At 50.1% G+C, this 18,852-nt stretch overlaps 1 protein-coding gene, 6 non-coding genes and 3 pseudogenes across 7 annotated transcripts in view; 8 read left to right on the forward strand and 2 right to left on the reverse strand.

Moving 5' to 3' along the window:
* LOC138242769 (zinc finger protein 271-like) overlaps positions 1-18,852 on the forward strand; it is a 735,173-nt pseudogene that overhangs the window by 536,784 nt on the left and 179,537 nt on the right.
* The window catches only part of LOC138242767 (zinc finger protein 17-like), a 165,887-nt gene that overhangs the window by 22,111 nt on the left and 124,924 nt on the right, over positions 1-18,852 (reverse strand). The window lies entirely within an intron of this gene.
* Positions 321-439, forward strand: LOC138245032 (5S ribosomal RNA). The gene has a single exon (XR_011193648.1). It is a non-coding gene; the product is annotated as a 5S ribosomal RNA (ribosomal RNA).
* Positions 977-1,095, forward strand: LOC138218171 (5S ribosomal RNA; annotated as a pseudogene).
* On the forward strand, positions 1,633-1,751 carry LOC138244051 (5S ribosomal RNA). The gene has a single exon (XR_011192665.1). It is a non-coding gene; the product is annotated as a 5S ribosomal RNA (ribosomal RNA).
* LOC138218184 (5S ribosomal RNA) lies at positions 2,933-3,051 on the forward strand (annotated as a pseudogene).
* On the forward strand, positions 3,589-3,707 carry LOC138244755 (5S ribosomal RNA). The gene has a single exon (XR_011193370.1). It is a non-coding gene; the product is annotated as a 5S ribosomal RNA (ribosomal RNA).
* Positions 4,245-4,363, forward strand: LOC138245101 (5S ribosomal RNA). The gene has a single exon (XR_011193716.1). It is a non-coding gene; the product is annotated as a 5S ribosomal RNA (ribosomal RNA).
* Positions 4,901-5,019, forward strand: LOC138217912 (5S ribosomal RNA). Its single transcript, XR_011181453.1, has one exon. It is a non-coding gene; the product is annotated as a 5S ribosomal RNA (ribosomal RNA).
* trnaa-cgc (transfer RNA alanine (anticodon CGC)) lies at positions 15,813-15,885 on the reverse strand. The gene has a single exon. It is a non-coding gene; the product is annotated as a tRNA-Ala (tRNA).

Below are 18,852 nucleotides of genomic sequence, written 5' to 3' on the forward strand. Positions count from 1 at the left end.
GCTGTGGAGACTTGTTCGGCTGGCGTTCGGAGAGTCGCGTTTTTCAGAATTGTATTGAGATCGTTTTCAACAGAGCTCAGATGTCAAAGCACAGCAGCAGCTCTCCACAGCGATCCTCTATAGCGCCCTTTCTCCCGCAGCTCCGTCCTCATTGGAAGGAAGCAAGAGTGAAAGGCTGAAGTGAAAAAGAGCGGGGACGAAGGCAGTGAAGAGAGAGAACGTGGGAAGAAGAGAAAAACGCAAGGGAAAAAAAGCAGCGTCGTAAAAGAGGTGACGGAGCTGTCCTCTCAATAAGAAGGGTGCCAGCGAGCCTTGCTCTCGCTTGCGGCCATACCCCCTTGAGCACACCTGATCTTGTCTGATCTCGGAAGCTAAACAGGGATGGGCCTGGTTAGTACTTGGATGGGAGACCGCCTGGGAATACCAGGTGCTGTAAGCTTTTAAGCGCAGGAGGCGCCCTATCCCCGCTCGCTCGCTCATTCCCCTGTTCACACGTGCAGTGCGGCTTGTCCGTCTGTTTATTTGTCAGCTTTGGCGAGACGCGGGTGCTTGTGTATTAGCGTGAGCGTTTTTTATTCTGATCAGGAACAGTTTTACAAGTCCGCAAAGGATCGATTAAAGGTTTATCGCCAGCTGAAAAGAGACACAGCGCTTCGGCTGTGGAGACTTGTTCGGCTGGCGTTCGGAGAGTCGCGTTTTTCAGAATTGTATTGAGATCGTTTTCCACAGAGCTCAGATGTCAAAGCACAGCAGCAGCTCTCCACAGCGATCCTCTATAGCGCCCTTTCTCCCGCAGCTCCGTCCTCATTGGAAGGAAGCAAGAGTGAAAGGCTGAAGTGAAATAGAGCGGGGACGAAGGCAGTGAAGAGAGAGAACGTGGGAAGAAGAGAAAAACGCAAGGGAAAAAAAGCAGCGTCGTAAAAGAGGTGACGGAGCTGTCCTCTCAATAAGAAGGGTGCCAGCGAGCCTTGCTCTCGCTTACGGCCACACCCCCTTGAGCACGCCTGATCTTGTCTGATCTCGGAAGCTAAACAGGGATGGGCCTGGTTAGTACTTGGATGGGAGACCGCCTGGGAATACCAGGTGCTGTAAACGTTTAAGCGCAGGAGGCGCCCTATCCCCGCTCGCTCGCTCATTCCCATGTTCACACGTGCAGTGCGGCTTGTCCGTCTGTTTATTTGTCAGCTTTAGCGAGACACGGGTGCTTGTGTATTAGCGTGAGCGTTTTTTATTCTGATCAGGAACAGTTGTACAAGTCTGCAATGGATCGAGGAAAGGTTTATCGCCAGCTGAAAAGAGACACAGCGCTTCGGCTGTGGAGACTTGTTCGGCTGGCGTTCGGAGAGTCGCGTTTTTCAGAATTGTATTGAGATCGTTTTCAACAGAGCTCAGATGTCAAAGCACAGCAGCAGCTCTCCACAGCGATCCTCTATAGCGCCCTTTCTCCCGCAGCTCCGTCCTCATTGGAAGGAAGCAAGAGTGAAAGGCTGAAGTGAAAAAGAGCGGGGACGAAGGCAGTGAAGAGAGAGAACTTGGGAAGAAGAGAAAAACGCAAGGGAAAAAAAGCAGCGTCGTAAAAGAGGTGACGGAGCTGTCCTCTCAATAAGAAGGGTGCCAGCGAGCCTTGCTCTTGCTTACGGCCACACCCCCTTGAGCACGCCTGATCTCGTCTGATCTCAGAAGCTAAACAGGGATGGGCCTGGTTAGTACTTGGATGGGAGACCGCCTGGGAATACCAGGTGCTGTAAGCTTTTAAGCGCAGGAGGCGCCCTATCCCCGCTCGCTCGCTCATTCCCCTGTTCACACGTGCAGTGCGGCTTGTCCGTCTGTTTATTTGTCAGCTTTGGCGAGACACGGGTGCTTGTGTATTAGCGTGAGCGTTTAATTTTCTGATCAGGAACAGTTTAACAAGTCTGCAAAGAATCGAGGAAAGGTTTATCGCCAGCTGAAAAGAGACACAGCGCTTCGGCTCTGGAGACTTGTTCGGCTGGCGTTCGGAGAGTCGCGTTTTTCAGAATTGTATTGAGATCGTTTTCCACAGAGCTCAGATGTCAAAGCACAGCATCAGCTCTCCACAGCGATCCTCTATAGCGCCCTTTCTCCCGCAGCTCCGTCCTCATTGTAAGGAAGCAAGAGTGAAAGGCTGATGTGAAATAGAGCGGGGACGAAGGCAGTGAAGAGAGAGAACGTGGGAAGAAGAGAAAAACGCAAGGGAAAAAAAGCAGCGTCGTAAAAGAGGTGACGGAGCTGTCCTCTCAATAAGAAGGGTGCCAGCGAGCCTTGCTCTCGCTTATGAACACCCCCTTGAGCACGCCTGATCTCGAAAGCTAAATAGGGATGGGCCTGGTTAGTACTTGGATGGGAGACCGCCTGGGAATACCAGGTGCTGTAAGCTTTTAAGCGCAGGAGGCGCCCTATCCCCGCTCGCTCGCTCATTCCCCTGTTCACACGTGCAGTGCGGCTTGTCCGTCTGTTTATTTGTCAGCTTTGGCGAGACGCGGGTGCTTGTGTATTAGCGTGAGCGTTTTTTATTCTGATCAGGAACAGTTTTACAAGTCCGCAAAGGATCGAGGAAAGGTTTATCGCCAGCTGAAAAGAGACACAGCGCTTCGGCTGTGGAGACTTGTTCGGCTGGCGTTCGGAGAGTCGCGTTTTTCAGAATTGTATTGAGATCGTTTTCCACAGAGCTCAGATGTCAAAGCACAGCAGCAGCTCTCCACAGCGATCCTCTATAGCGCCCTTTCTCCCGCAGCTCCGTCCTCATTGGAAGGAAGCAAGAGTGAAAGGCTGAAGTGAAATAGAGCGGGGACGAAGGCAGTGAAGAGAGAGAACGTGGGAAGAAGAGAAAAACGCAAGGGAAAAAAAGCAGCGTCGTAAAAGAGGTGACGGAGCTGTCCTCTCAATAAGAAGGGTGCCAGCGAGCCTTGCTCTCGCTTACGGCCACACCCTCTTGAGCACGCCTGATCTCGTCTGATCTTGGAAGCTAAACAGGGATGGGCCTGGTTAGTACTTGGATGGGAGACCGCCTGGGAATACCAGGTGCTGTAAACTTTTAAGCGCAGGAGGCGCCCTATCCCCGCTCGCTCGCTCATTCCCCTGTTCACACGTGCAGTGCGGCTTGTCCGTCTGTTTATTTGTCAGCTTTAGCGAGACACGGGTGCTTGTGTATTAGCGTGAGCGTTTTTTATTCTGATCAGGAACAGTTTTACAAGTCCGCAATGGATCGAGGAAAGGTTTATCGCCAGCTGAAAAGAGACACAGCGCTTCGGCTGTGGAGACTTGTTCGGCTGGCGTTCGGAGAGTCGCGTTTTTCAGAATTGTATTGAGATCGTTTTCAACAGAGCTCAGATGTCAAAGCACAGCAGCAGCTCTCCACAGCGATCCTCTATAGCGCCCTTTCTCCCGCAGCTCCGTCCTCATTGGAAGGAAGCAAGAGTGAAAGGCTGAAGTGAAAAAGAGCGGGGACGAAGGCAGTGAAGAGAGAGAACGTGGGAAGAAGAGAAAAACGCAAGGGAAAAAAAGCAGCGTCGTAAAAGAGGTGACGGAGCTGTCCTCTCAATAAGAAGGGTGCCAGCGAGCCTTGCTCTTGCTTACGGCCACACCCTCTTGAGCACGCCTGATCTCGTCTGATCTCAGAAGCTAAACAGGGATGGGCCTGGTTAGTACTTGGATGGGAGACCGCCTGGGAATACCAGGTGCTGTAAGCTTTTAAGCGCAGGAGGCGCCCTATCCCCGCTCGCTCGCTCATTCCCCTGTTCACACGTGCAGTGCGGCTTGTCCGTCTGTTTATTTGTCAGCTTTGGCGAGACACGGGTGCTTGTGTATTAGCGTGAGCGTTTAATTTTCTGATCAGGAACAGTTTAACAAGTCCGCAAAGAATCGAGGAAAGGTTTATCGCCAGCTGAAAAGAGACACAGCGCTTCGGCTCTGGAGACTTGTTCGGCTGGCGTTCGGAGAGTCGCGTTTTTCAGAATTGTATTGAGATCGTTTTCCACAGAGCTCAGATGTCAAAGCACAGCATCAGCTCTCCACAGCGATCCTCTATAGCGCCCTTTCTCCCGCAGCTCCGTCCTCATTGTAAGGAAGCAAGAGTGAAAGGCTGATGTGAAATAGAGCGGGGACGAAGGCAGTGAAGAGAGAGAACGTGGGAAGAAGAGAAAAACGCAAGGGAAAAAAAGCAGCGTCGTAAAAGAGGTGACGGAGCTGTCCTCTCAATAAGAAGGGTGCCAGCGAGCCTTGCTCTTGCTTATGGCCACACCCCCTTGAGCACGCCTGATCTCGTCTGATCTCGGAAGCTAAACAGGGATGGGCCTGGTTAGTACTTGGATGGGAGACCGCCTGGGAATACCAGGTGCTGTAAGCTTTTAAGCGCAGGAGGCGCCCTATCCCCGCTCGCTCGCTCATTCCCCTGTTCACACGTGCAGTGCGGCTTGTCCGTCTGTTTATTTGTCAGCTTTGGCGAGACACGGGTGCTTGTGTATTAGCGTGAGCGTTTTTTATTCTGATCAGGAACAGTTTTACAAGTCCGCAAAGGATCGAGGAAAGGTTTATCGCCAGCTGAAAAGAGACACAGCGCTTCGGCTGTGGAGACTTGTTCGGCTGGCGTTCGGAGAGTCGCGTTTTTCAGAATTGTATTGAGATCGTTTTCCACAGAGCTCAGATGTCAAAGCACAGCAGCAGCTCTCCACAGCGATCCTCTATAGCGCCCTTTCTCCCGCAGCTCCGTCCTCATTGGAAGGAAGCAAGAGTGAAAGGCTGAAGTGAAATAGAGCGGGGACGAAGGCAGTGAAGAGAGAGAACGTGGGAAGAAGAGAAAAACGCAAGGGAAAAAAAGCAGCGTCGTAAAAGAGGTGACGGAGCTGTCCTCTCAATAAGAAGGGTGCCAGCGAGCCTTGCTCTTGCTTACGGCCACACCCCCTTGAGCACGCCTGATCTCGTCTGATCTCGGAAGCTAAACAGGGATGGGCCTGGTTAGTACTTGGATGGGTGACCGCCTGGGAATACCAGGTGCTGTAAGCTTTTAAGCGCAGGAGGCGCCCTATCCCCGCTCGCTCGCTCATTCCCCTGTTCACACGTGCAGTGCGGCTTGTCCGTCTGTTTATTTGTCAGCTTTGGCGAGACACGGGTGCTTGTGTATTAGCGTGAGCGTTTTTCATTCTGATCATGAACAGTTTAACAAGTCCGCAAAGGATCGAGGAAAGGTTTATCGCCAGCTGAAAAGAGACACAGCGCTTCGGCTGTGGAGACTTGTTCGGCTGGCGTTCGGAGAGTCGCGTTTTTCAGAATTGTATTGAGATCGTTTTCCACAGAGCTCAGATGTCAAAGCACAGCAGCAGCTCTCCACAGCGATCCTCTATAGCGCCCTTTCTCCCGCAGCTCCGTCCTCATTGGAAGGAAGCAAGAGTGAAAGGCTGAAGTGAAATAGAGCGGGGACGAAGGCAGTGAAGAGAGAGAACGTGGGAAGAAGAGAAAAACGCAAGGGAAAACAAGCAGCGTCATAAGAGGTGACGGAGCTGTCCTCTCAATAAGAAGGGTGTCAGCGAGCTTTGCTCTCGCTTACGGCCACAGCCCCTTGAGCCTGCCTGATCTCGGAAGCTAAACAGGGATGGGCTTGGTTAGTACTTGGATGGGAGACCGCCTGGGAATACCAGGTGCTCTAAGCTTTTAAGCGCAGGAGGCGCCCTATCCCCGCGCGCTCGCTCATTCCCCTGTTCACACGTGCAGTGCGGCTTGTCCGTCTGTTTATTTGTCAGCTTTGGCGAGACACGGGTGCTTGTGTATTAGCGTGAGCGTTTTTTATTCTGATCATGAACAGTTTAACAAGTCCGCAAAGGATCGAGGAAAGGTTTATCGCCAGCTGAAAAGAGACACAGCGCTTCGGCTGTGGAGACTTTATTAATAAGGCCCCTCAGTAGTTGAGATCTCTGTTATTCCCATCTAGAAACATGCAATCAGCATGTTATTGCTGAAGCAATAGTCACAACATTATTCCACACCTGGGTGAGATGCGGGTTATGATGACAGTCATGCTTTCTACACCTTATACTGAGCTCAGAAATGGACCAAGCGGACATCTCACGAGCAGATCCCTCCGCGTATAAGAAAGGCAACTTGTCTCAGCAAAAATACAAAAAGGCAAAAACCCCACACTTGGAATGCAAACCTACCCTAAAAAGGAAACACGGTTTTAAAACGAACTTGATTTTCCCCTGGAGAAACCTTTTTATGGACACACATCGCATCTATTACACATGTAGAACTAAATATAAAGATAAAACTTAATATAAGAAGTCATGACATATCACACATGACGAAGTCTGCTCCAGAATAAACAGTTTACACTGACCCACCTTTATTTACCCTGGTCACTCACTTCTATTAACTGTTTAACTGGGTAACAAATTAATATTTGTTTCAATTTGGGATCTACACCTGGGAGCCCTGAAATGTTGGCCAGAGGGGAGAAGCTGATATTCAGACGTGAGAATATATTAAAATAAAGGATCTGATGTTGTTTTTCACCTGTCTAATCAAAGCTTGTTCAAAAATTATCTGATTATAGGACACACGAGTTTATAATCATACTCATTCCACTTTTTAACCCCGTATATATGCACAATATGAAACGTATATACACTAAATCTCACGTGTGACTCCCATAATATACATTTCTTTACGAAAATTAGGAACACTTACTACAATTATCAACCCCCCATGACGAGGCAATATTTCATACCTTTGTTTCTTTGTGGGTTCAAAGTTCTGTCCTGTCGTTTCACACGTAATGTTTTGGTAGTTATCTCAATTTTCCTTTGCAATTATCTCCAAGATCATCATCAACTTTTTGTAAAACGCTATGCACAACTGATATTTAAAGAAAGTCCTGTACCAAAACGTCTTCGTAGGGAAAGACAACTTTTTTTCCTTACGTTAGTCGCTACACGGTTACTCAAAAAATCCATTCACCGCCTTTAAAAAAAAAGTTTCGTTTTTTATTGTGGTTCACTGACATTTCTGTCACAATTCTGAGGGACCCCAAATAAAATTCACTTGCCGGTATAAAGACGCCGGCGAGGATAAGACAGGTATCGAGCCACCTGCGTATCTAGCGGACGTTTAAAATAAAAAAAATGGCGTGTAATGTTGCGAAGGGCTACTGTTTTTTTTATAGTTTGTCGATTGTAAGGGACGTGGGCCGCGACAGAAATACTGGACGGGGTGGGAAAAGGTTTATTGATGGTTTATTGTACCGCAACGGTCACAATTGACTCACCAGCAAAGATGGCGCCGAGGCCACATCGGCTCCCTCCCGCCCTGCCTCGCACCGAAGCTCGAGCTGCGGAGCGCGACGCCAAACCGCCAGTCCACGGGCGCGGGCGCCGGACATAGACGTCATAAACCCTTCCGAGGCGCAGGAATTATAGATCACTGTAGTTTCTTCTGGACCCGGGTTAGGGACAGTGTGCCCTCCGTGAGAGTCTTCTGAGGAAGCCAGTGTCTCATGGGTGTCCAGGCTTGGTACCATCTGTCCATCACAGGACACACAGACACACACACTCACACACCCTGGACAGGACACCAGTCCATCACAGGACACACACACACTCACTCACACACCCTGGACAGGACACCAGTCCATCACAGGACATACACACACCCTAGATAGGACACCAGTCCATCACAGGACACACACACTCACACACCCTGGACAGGACAACAGTCACTCACAGGATACACACACACACTCACACACCCTGAACAGGACACCAGTCCCTCACAGGACACACACACACAACCTGTATAGGACACCAGTCCCTCACAGGACACTCAGACACACACACTCACACACCCTGGACAGGAACCAGTCCATCACATGACAAACACACATTCACTCACACACCCTGGACAGGACAGCACTCCATCATAGGACACACACACACCAGGGCCAGTTTTCCCAGAAGCCAATTAGCCCAAAAGCCTGTCTTTGGACCCGAAGAACACAGGGAGAACATGCAGACTCCACACAGACAGCCCCCCCCCCCCCCGGGTCCAGACCCGAGCCCGGAGCCCCCCCGCGCTGAACCCCTCCGTACAGACGGCCGCACACAGCTCCGTTGTTCCCGATTCCCGAGGTGATCTGTTAAAAGAAGCCGGTGTGTTGCCTCCAGGTGACATTTCCTACTGGAGTCAGGACAGGAGGCTCTTCTGTACACAGAAGGGGATGGGGGTGGGGAACAAGCCGCCCAGCCCTGTGGTTGAAGCCGATACCCCGGCTTCTCTCCAGACACAGCTGGGTGAGCTCCTCCAGTCAGTACAGGGGGCTCTACTGTACACAGAGGGTGGCGGGGGTGTGGAACAACTCCTTTGTTCGGGGCCTTGGGGCATTCTTGTTGTGAAAGGCGCTATATAAAAAAAACTGAATTGAAATTGAATCTTACAGGTTTGGGTTTTTCAGAGATCTTGTCAGAGATCTTGTCTGACGTGCCCGTTTCAAAAACGTAACGACACTCCTCACGTCCGAGCGCCGCCGGTCTGTGACGTAACGTATCCTTACACAACCATGACGGTTTCATCATGGACAGCACGAAAGCCCGAAAAGTGGTTGACGTTTTAATTTGGCAACGCCACGATGGATCCCAGTTTTTTTTTTTATTTTGGAGGCCAAAAAGGACAAAAAAGGAAACGTCCGGAGTGGATCGATGGTCATCTCTGCGGTTGTTCTGATGTTCTGAAAAAACAAAACAAAAAAAAAAAACGGCTCGCTTGCCCGGTCGTGTAGTGTTTCCACACCCCACGCAAATCAACTTCTCTTCGCCCCCGGGGGCTCGTCGCCCGCAGCACCCCTCTCACGTGATAGGGGCTTCCCCCGGCTGTGACGTACTTACCCCACCCCCTTCCGCCAACGTCATACCGAAGGTCGCGCTTCGGGCCGCGGCGATGTTGACGGACTGTCTTGTAGCGTGAGAAGGGTTTAAATTTCGACTTAAGGAGTTGGCCATCGTTATATTTCGCGAGGTATCATACGGGGGGAAAAAGAACATTTATATTTATCAACCTACTAGTAATACTGGGTGGATGTCACGTTCCCCAAAGTTCAGTGCCTCTCTCTAATAAAGTAGAAACGTGACATTGAACTCCGTTCGAAACAGGAGAAATCACCAGGACACGATACAACTGACGTCCGGAAAAGAAAAAAAGAACTCCTATTCCCATTTGTAATGACCCCGTAGTGTTTTTCCCGGTGTGCGCTCATCTTTCGGAGACCCGTTTCTCTCTGGTGTTTTGCTGTTGGAATAAATGCCGAGGTGACCCTTCTGTGTGGAGTCTGCGTGTTCTCTCCAGCGGGTCGTTTCCTACACCGCAGGGGCTGATCGAACCGGGGTCTCCCAATCGTCACAGAAGTGTGTGTCATTTTGGGTGGTGGTGGGGGGGTGCATCGGGGATACTGCGCCCCGAGGGGATAACCTCTCACCTTACTCCGGACGAAGGGAGAAGACCTGTACCTTCACGAGTCCGGGTTGTGAAAACTTCTTCTGGCAGTTCAAAACGTTTCGAAGAGACTACAGCGCTACCCTGTTTTCCATTTCTATCGTGTATTATTATACAGTCATAAGTATCTGTACTGATCACAGATCCCCCTCTCACTACCAGGACTGAAGCCCAGTGCAGCACGAATAATAATAATAATAATTAATCCGTCCGGACTCTCCACTCAGAGCTCTTCCCAGGTCAGGGGGATCCCCTCCAGCCCCCCCAGTGTGCAGCCCCCACGTGGATGATGCTCCAGTCCGCTCAGCACACAGCAGCTCTCAGTGGGGAGGAGAGCAGAGGGATGGAGCCAGTTCAGAGAGGGGGGGTGATAAGGAGGCCATGATGGGTCAAGACCAGGGGGGGAATCAGGCCAGGACACTGGGGTAACACCCCTACTCCTCTCCAGAAACACCCCGGGATTGTTAATGAGCACAGAGAGTCAGGACCTCGGTTTGACGTCTTATCCGAAGGACGGCGCCTGTTTACAGTCCAGTGTCCCCCGTCACTATACTGGGGCATCAGGACCCACACAGACCGCAGGGTGAAAGCGCCCCCTGCTGGCCCCACTCACACCTCTCCCAGCAGCAACCTCAGTTTTTCCCAGGAGTCTCCCCTCCAGGTACTGACCAGGCTTCTACCTGCTGGGCTCCAGTGGGGAGGGGGCTGCTAGCTGGGAGCTGCAGGGTGAGATGGCTGCTGGGCAAACGATGGCTAAAGAGCTTCCTAGGACACCCTGGAGTTCGTGGTCAACTTCCTTCTCTTCAGACGGAGGTGGCTTGAAATCTGTCTCGTTTCAAGGAGTATTGGACACGATGCCCCCCCTGCTTTAGCCCCGCTAACTGGTGGCACGCCGACAACGAGGGCTCTCGGCCTCAATCCATCAACCACAAACTCTCCGGGATGAAAGAGAAAGACAGACTCTGTTCGTTCGTTTCGGGGGGGGAGGGAAAAAACCAAAAGCTTTTTTTAAAAAACATTTTAATGATGCTTAACAAAAGAACAAAAATTACAATACAGATTAATGTCAAGGGACACACCCCCCCCCCCCATCTTACGATCATCACAGGACCTTAAAATAATACTTAATAATACAAGGTCATGCAGACGATCTGAGGACTCAGGTGGAGATAATGTGAAAGTTTTCCACAGTCCAGTCTGGGGTCCCTCAGCTTCAGTCCAGACTGGGGTCTGGGGTCCCTCAGCTTCAGTCCAGACTGGGGTCCCTCAGCTTCAGTCCAGACTGGGATCTGGGGTCCCTCAGCTCCGGTCCAGTCCAGTCTGGGGCCCCTCAGCTCTGGTCCAGTCCAGTATGGGGCCCCTCAGCTCCAGTGCAGTCCAGTCCAGTCTGGTGTCCCTCAGCTCCAGTGCAGCCCAGTCTGGGGTCCCTCAGCTTCGGTCCAGCACAGACTGGGGTCCCTCAGCTTCGGTCCAGCACAGTCTGGGGTCCCTCAGCTTCAGTCCAGACTGGTGTCCCTCAGCTTCGGCCCAGCACAGACTGGGGTCCCTCAGCTTCGGTCCAGACTGGGGTCCCTCAGCTCCAGTGCAGTCCAGACTGGGGTCCCTCAGCTTCGGTCCAGCACAGACTGGGGTCTCTCAGCTTCGGTCCAGACTGGGGTCCCTCAGCTTCAGTCCAGCACAGTCTGGGGTCCCTTAGCTTTGGTCCAGTCCAGTCTGGGGTCCCTCAGCTTCGGTCCAGCACAGCCTGGGGCCCCTCAGCTCCAGTCCAGTCCAGTCTGGGGCCCCTCAGCTTCGGTCCAGCACAGACTGGGGTCCCTCAGCTTCGGTCCAGCACAGACTGGGGTCCCTCAGCTTCGGTCCAGCACAGTCTGGGGTCCCTCAGCTCCAGTCCAGTCCAGTCTGGTGTCTCTCAGCTCCGGTCCAGTGCAGTCTGGGGTCCCTCAGCTTCGGTCCAGCACAGTCTGGGGTCCCTTGGCTCCAGTCCAGTCCAGTCTGGTGTCCCTCAGCTCCAGTCCAGTCCAGTCCAGTCCAGTCCTTGGTGGGGAAGGCGACTCCGATCTTAGCTGGCACAGAACCAGGAAAGGAACCTGGAAAGAATATTGTTATTGCAGGTGTGAGGGACACAGACACGGACATCACCATGACATCAAACAGCAAGAGGAGACTCCTTCTTGAATCACAGACACGACCGGGCGGCGTCCCCCTGTCTGCTCACCTGCACCTCCTCTTCTTCTTCTTGTCCTTCCCGGCAGCCTGCTCCTCCTCTCCCTCGCTCTTCCTCTCCTGACACACGGTCTCCGCCGCCTCCATCGGCTCGTCCTTATCATCTGTCTCCACCGACATGCAGCTCAGGGACTTTAAAAAGACGCACCAGCACTTCTGAAGCAGAGACAGGAGAGTCACGTTAAGAGTCGGACTGGACACTCCAGGACATGAACACTGCACTGAGAGAGAGAGGGGTTCATACACACACACTGACTGGACACTCCAGTACATGAACACTGCACTGAGAGAGAGAGGGGTTCATACACACACACTGACTGGACACTGGACAGGAGTAAAGAGAGAATCAGAGCATTACCCACTTTCTTTTTCTTCTGTCTCACAGGAGGTGGTGATTGGACCTCCTCCAGCTGGAGTCCGAGTAGGGAGAGAGGGGGCAGGAGAGGGACAGCACAGGGAGAGAAAGAGAGAGACAGGTGAGTCAAGTGTCCCAAGAGTACAGAGACTCTGCTGAGATCACACTCGCAGTGAGTGAGCCTGGGTGTAGCCCACTAATACTGACCCACTGTACACCATAGGACAGAGAAGAGGAGGAGAGAGACACACTGACTGGACACCACAGCACAGAGAGGAGGAGGAGAGAGACAGTGACAGACAGGGCTGACAAGACAGACAAGATGGCGAAACTCCACCACAGACAGGACAGGAGGCAGGGTGGGACCAGCACTGACCTTCTTCCTCTCTCCTGCCGGAGGAGCTGTCTCCACCTCCTCTTCCTCCTGCAAGTCAAGAGACAGGCTGAGAGAGAGACGGGCTGGTGGGACATCGGCGAACAGAGCTGAAGGCAGAGAGCCGGGGAGACAGGCCCAGCTGGGACAACGCAGGACAGACAGAGAGACAGACAGAAAGGAAGGAGAGAGAGACACAAAGATGAAGGCACAGAAAGACAGCAGGCAAAGAGAAAGATTGAGATTGAGGGACAAACAAACCGAGAGAGAGAGCGGAAGGAGAGAGAGAGAGGAAGGAGAGAGAAGGACAGACAGACTGACAGACGGGGCTGAAAGAGAGAGAGACAGAGAGGCAGGGACAGACAGACAGCAGGACGAGAGAGAGACAGAGATCGAGGGACAATAATTTGGTTTCGAAATTTATTCTGAAAATATACAATCATTCACTCCTGAAAAATATCGAGTTCAAATTATACATTATGTACAATATTGTAATCAACATATGGCTAATCATCAAAAATAAAAAAACTGTACTGGGGGACACAGCTGGCTGTGCTGTTCTGGACAGAACACACTGAGGTCCAGTTTCCACCTCCTGCAGGATCAAACAGCACCTCCACTGGCTCTCCAGTGAACAGAGGGACAGACAGAGAGGCTTCAGGCTGCAGGGTGACATTGTCTCTGTGAGCTGAAAGACAATCAGGACAGAGGATGATATAAGAACACACTCTGTCAAGAATATAGAGCCCTCTAGTGATCCTACTGTAGACCTGCTCACCACCCACAGTGACGATCACAGTGCTGATACTGCTTCCATTAAGGTCCCTCACTGTGTAGTTGCCCTGATCAGCTGGAGTGAGGGAGCGGAGTGTCAGAGAGCTGTTCTGCACTGACACTCACTGTTCGTACCTGGGGCCAGGGAGCCCTGCGCTGCTCAGTAAGACTATACGATTCCGGACAGATCGTGCAGGATCAAACAGCACCTCCACTGGACCAGCAGTGTGGAGGGGGGAGACAGAGAGGCACCAGGCTGCAGGCTGTGGACTTCTGAGTGAGCTGAAAAGGGACAGGTAGAAACATGTTGAATATTTAGTTTTACAACAATACCTTGAGTTTGGACTGCGATCAGCTTCATTTTGTATTTCAGCTGTGAAAATGCAATTTCAAAAATGCACGCCACAGTCATGTTAGGTTCAAGTTACAGTTGCATCACAACTCAATACATTTGCAATTCACTTCTGAGATAATTGTTCCTGGTGTTTGTGTTGTGTATGCCTTGCAATGGAGGGGTGAGAAATAATGGACTTATTACATTATAATGAATAATAATTGCTTACACTTATATAGTGCTTTTCTGGACACTCCACTCAAAGCGCTTTGCAGGACATGGGGACTCCCCTCCACCACCACAAATGTGCAGCATCCACCTGGATGATGGGACGGCAGCCATAGTGCACCAGAACGCTCCCCACACACCAGCTATGAGTGGGGAGGAGAGCAGAGTAATGAAGCCAATTCATAAATGGGGGTTATTAGGAGGCCATGATTGGTAAGGGTCAATGGGAAATTTGGCCAGGACACTGGGGTAAAACCCCTACTCTTTTCGAGAAACACCCCGGGATTTTTAATGACCACAGAGAGTCAGGACCTCGGTTTTACGTCTCATCTGAAGGACGGCACCTGTTTACAGTTTTTCCAGTGTCCCCGTCACTATACTGGGGCATTAGGACCCACATGGGCCACAGGGTGAGAGTTCCCCCTGCTGGCCCCACTAACACCTCTTCCAGCAGCAACCTTAGTTATTATTGTGAAGAATGAAAGAATATTAGGAACATGAAAAGGTTGAATGTTTTAAATGCGTTTTTTTACTGAAACATCCGCTACAGAGATGCGCACACACGTCATTACAAACGCACACCTGCACAGAGACGTCCTCAAGCGCCTTGTTCACAATTATGGGCTCCAATAGGAACAAAAAACGCCAGCCTGACAACTCGAGCATTCAAACCAAGAACCCAACACGTACTTATGTTGGCAGCCTGTGCAGAAAAGCAGAAAGAACCACAAGCCTTCTCTATTGGGAGGAAAAACACACACTCCCTCTCTCACACTCCTGATTTCCTTAAATAGCTCATTCTTCATCTCTGGCTCCTACATACAGTATAGCAGCGCTCAGTCTGCTTTGAATAAGCCATAAATCTAAGATTTGTTTTATCTGTTCCTCTTGTCTAGGCCTAGAGCTGCTTTTCATAAAAGAGCTGTTTGCATAAATAGCTAGGGTTACAGCTGAAGACACCAGCTTCATCCCCCAGTGTGTTATACGTCGGGAGCAAGAGAAGAGGGCCAGGCCGTGCCCTTTCATAGATTTTTCTTCTGAAAAGTCAGTTTCTCAGAGGCAGATTTAGCCCCTCATGCATTGTAGAAAGATAGACACGCACAGTTAGAGCTGCACCCTCACACAGAGTCAGACCCGCACAGACACGTCCTCTTGTTTAAACAAATACACAAACCTGACGGCGCTCACAATGATCCAGACACACACACACACACACACACACACACACACGACATCAGTAGTCACTCTTGCACACTGGACCCCAGCTCAGTCCTCACCTCCAGCTCCTGCAAACCGCTTCGAACAAACTGCATTAAGAAAATTAGGTTGCGTTCCGGTAGCAGGCCATCCTGGGCACCAGTGTGAGTTACACACTCATTTGTAAAAGCCCTTCCGCATCGTCGGGCATGCTTCACAGTGCTGGACCTGGGGTGTGGGTGCTGTCTGTGTGGAGTTTGCATGTTCTCTCCCTGGTCTGTGGGGGTTTCCTCCAGGTGCTCCAGTTTCCCACAGTCCAGGGACAGGCTGCCACTTTCACTGGGCAGTGCACCGTCACCGTGGCAGCATGGTGGGTCGGATCTGATTTCAGTCTTTATTTCCTTTTTTAGAGATCCTGTAACCAGGACCTGTTCACTGCCATGACGGACACAAGGAACAATAAAGCCGAAGTCTTGTTTCCCACAAGAAACAACAAAACCGAAGTATTGTTCGATGTGCCGGTACAAACTTTTAGGTTATATAGTCCTTCCTTGCTGCTTCAGACGTCATTCGGTGTTATGGTAAGGGGGGGGTCGTGGTATTTGGCCAGTTAAGAGACCCTGGCCAAATGGTCAGTTTAAGATTATGCCCCCTCGCATCTGGAATCCTTATCAGTTAACCCCCTTTCCTGCCATAAACCCCTGTTGCTTAGAAGTCTAATTTTCAGGCAGAACTGACTTAAGTTAACCCTATTTACATCTTGTCTCTTACTTCAGCCCTCTTCCATTTGCTAGTTAAAAGTTGTACAACCCATTTGTATGCGACAAAAGAAGCCAGTCTGTTTCCACCCGGTTTCGAACCGAGGGCCTTTCGCATGCGAGGCGAACATGATAACCACTACACTACGGAAACAGTGGTAAGATGTGCCCAGCGGCCCAGTGCTGAGCTTCGCCAATGCGTTTCAGCTGCTTCCAGTGCCTTTATTGGAGTGCGCTGATGGACCGTGCTCTCTCTCCAGAGACCAGCACGCCTGTCATGGACGGAGCAGGAAAGGCGGTGCCACATTCTACAGCCCTCTCCACGCAATCGGGCTACTGAAGTGGAGAAAATCGCCTCTCCAGAAAGTGCAAATATCATAGAGGTAGAGGTAGGGAGAGAGGAGGAGTACAAATTCAAGCAGAGGCCTGAGTGGAGCACTGTCGTATGGCCCTGACATCAATCCCTCAAGTCTCTGCATAAAGCAGTGTCTTATGGCCATAACATCCCACCCCCACCACTCTCAATGGAAAGCACTGTCGTATAACCATGACATCCCACCCCCACCACTCTCTGCATAAAGAAGTGTCGTATGGCCCTGACACCCACCCCTCCACTCTCTGCGTTAAGCTGTGTTGTCAGGCCCTGACATCCCACCTCCGCCACTCTCTGCGTAAAGCAGTATCTTCAGGCCCTGACATCCCACCCCCGCCACTCTCTGTATAAAGCAGTGTCATATGGCCCTGACATCCCACCCCCACCACTCTCTGTGTAAAGAAGTGTCGTATGGCCCTGACACCACCCCTCCACTCTCTGCGTTAAGCTGTGTTTTCAGGCCCTGACATCCCACCTCCTCCATTCTCTGTGTAAAGCAGTGTCATATGGCCCTGACATCCCACCCCCACCACTCTCTGCGGAAAGCACTGTCATATAGCCCTGACACCCACCCCTCCACTCTTTGAATAAAGCAGTGTCGTCAAGCCCTGACATCCCACCCCCGCCATTCTCTACGTAAAGAAGTGTCATATGGCCCTGACACCCACCCATCCACTCTCTGCGTTAAGCTGTGTTGTCAGGCCCTGACATCCCACCTCCGCCACTCTCTGTGTAAAGCACTGTCGTATGGCCCTGACATCACACCCCCACCACTCTCTGCGTGAAGCACAGTCATATAGCCCTGACGACCACCCCTTCATTCTTTGCATAAAGCAGTGACGTCAAGCCCTGACATCCCACCTCCGCCACTCTCTACGTTAACCCCTGTTAACTCGCTTGCTGAATGATCTCTCAAGAAATCCCTGGTGAGATTCAACAGGTGTTTTCTTCAACAGCCACTAAAAGTCTGATGACCTTCTCTGGATTTCCTGAATATGATGTAAAATTAGTTCAAATCATTTGGTAGTTAACAGAACAAAATGCTTTGGAGGTACATTTAAAACAGCAGAGCAACACTGTAGCACTTCGTGTGTGACTGAGTTTAATTGTGTAAACCTGTCTCTCTATGAACACGAGCAAAGAGTTCTCACTCAACAGAAGATTGCGATGTGAGCACAATAATGTAAGACATCTGGTGATGCCAGGGATTGAACTTGGAACTTCATACATAAAAAGCATGCACTCTACCACTGAACTACATCCCCTAAGCAAAGATGGTGGAACTGACTTAAAGATGTGCATATGTTCACTGACCACAATCCACCCTTCATGAATAATTGAAATGAATAATTTATTTTTATATCCAGTCACATGGGCGACGGTGGTTGATTCTTCAACGGGGGAGAGCATTTTTCTACCTCCTTACTCGACTGTCTTTCAATTATGTTTTCTTTGAAATCTTTTTGCATCTTTTAAGTGCTTGCGATTAAATTACTCATAGAAAAACAGCAGTACAGTTGATGTTCATGGACCGATGCACACAACTCCAGTGATAAAGCCCTGTCTGTAAATATTGTAGAAGAACGTTAAAGGGCAAAACAACGCTCCAACCACGGGAATGGTAACAAGAAGGATCGTGTTCTTATTTAATATGTGCTTTTGAATTGCCTTGTCAATACACACAGGCTTTAGAGATGGACAAATAATTTACAGTGGTGTTTGTAAACAAAGATGGAACATGTTTTTTTCTATACCAGGAAGAAAGGAGCAGACTCTTAAACTTTAAGAGACAGAAACAATACCTCATCACAGCTAACACTAATTAAAACAACATCACAACAGAAGAGTGAAGCCTTGGGTGAATCAAATTAGTTTTCATTGGTCGTCTGTGTCTTCATAACTTTGTAGGTGAGAGAGAGGATTGCGAAAATGTGCGGGTGCTTCTTAGAAGTGTGTTGGTAGTACAGGTGACTTCCAAATAATTGAGCCGGGTTTTAATCCCGGCCAGTGCATCCCCAAACCTTTTCAAGATAATCATTTATCCGGTAGCACATCTCCTGAAACTAACATTCGAGGTAGGAAGCGTGCTCTTAAACACCAAAACACTCAAAAAGGAAGAAGCAGATCTCTGTACACAAGACAGTAGTGCGATATTAGAATTTCTGAGTTCTTGATGGATTCAGGCTCCTTCTCAGAGGTCCTTGCTCGCCAAATAACTTTACATCTGAGGAAGAGCACCACGGAAAAAAAACCCAACTCAACAAGCGAGCGTGTTGGTTGCTCTTGCTCTTAATGCAAGGAGCTGTTTTTTTTCCTTGCAATAATCATTATTAACCAAAAACAGCAGCACAGGTAAGTCGCATTTGTGATTATGTCACTTCTCTGCTTCAGCAAGGTCAATAAAAGACTCTGAAAGTAGTAAAGCAAAACTGAACTCAAAATCATATTAGGAATTCTGAGCGATATCTCCATACAGGTAATCCAATAAGAACGTTTAAATATTTGAATATAATCTCTCTATATATTTCGCTGCTTTTTTCCCGGAGTAAAACTATTGGATTGAAGGAATGCTAACCGCTGGGTTAAAATGTATAGTTGTTATTTGGAGAAATCTGTAAACTCGTGATCTTATATGTTTTAAAAGACAGCACAGGGAAAAACGACAGTGCTGATTATTTTCCAGAGACAGAGCACTGATGACCTCTCCGAGCTGATTGATAAAGCCCACCCAGTGGATACTCTAGCAGA

The sequence above is a fragment of the Lepisosteus oculatus genome, chromosome 14 (assembly GCF_040954835.1).
Source record: "Lepisosteus oculatus isolate fLepOcu1 chromosome 14, fLepOcu1.hap2, whole genome shotgun sequence".
In the NCBI taxonomy this organism is placed as follows: Eukaryota; Metazoa; Chordata; class Actinopteri; order Semionotiformes; family Lepisosteidae; genus Lepisosteus; species Lepisosteus oculatus.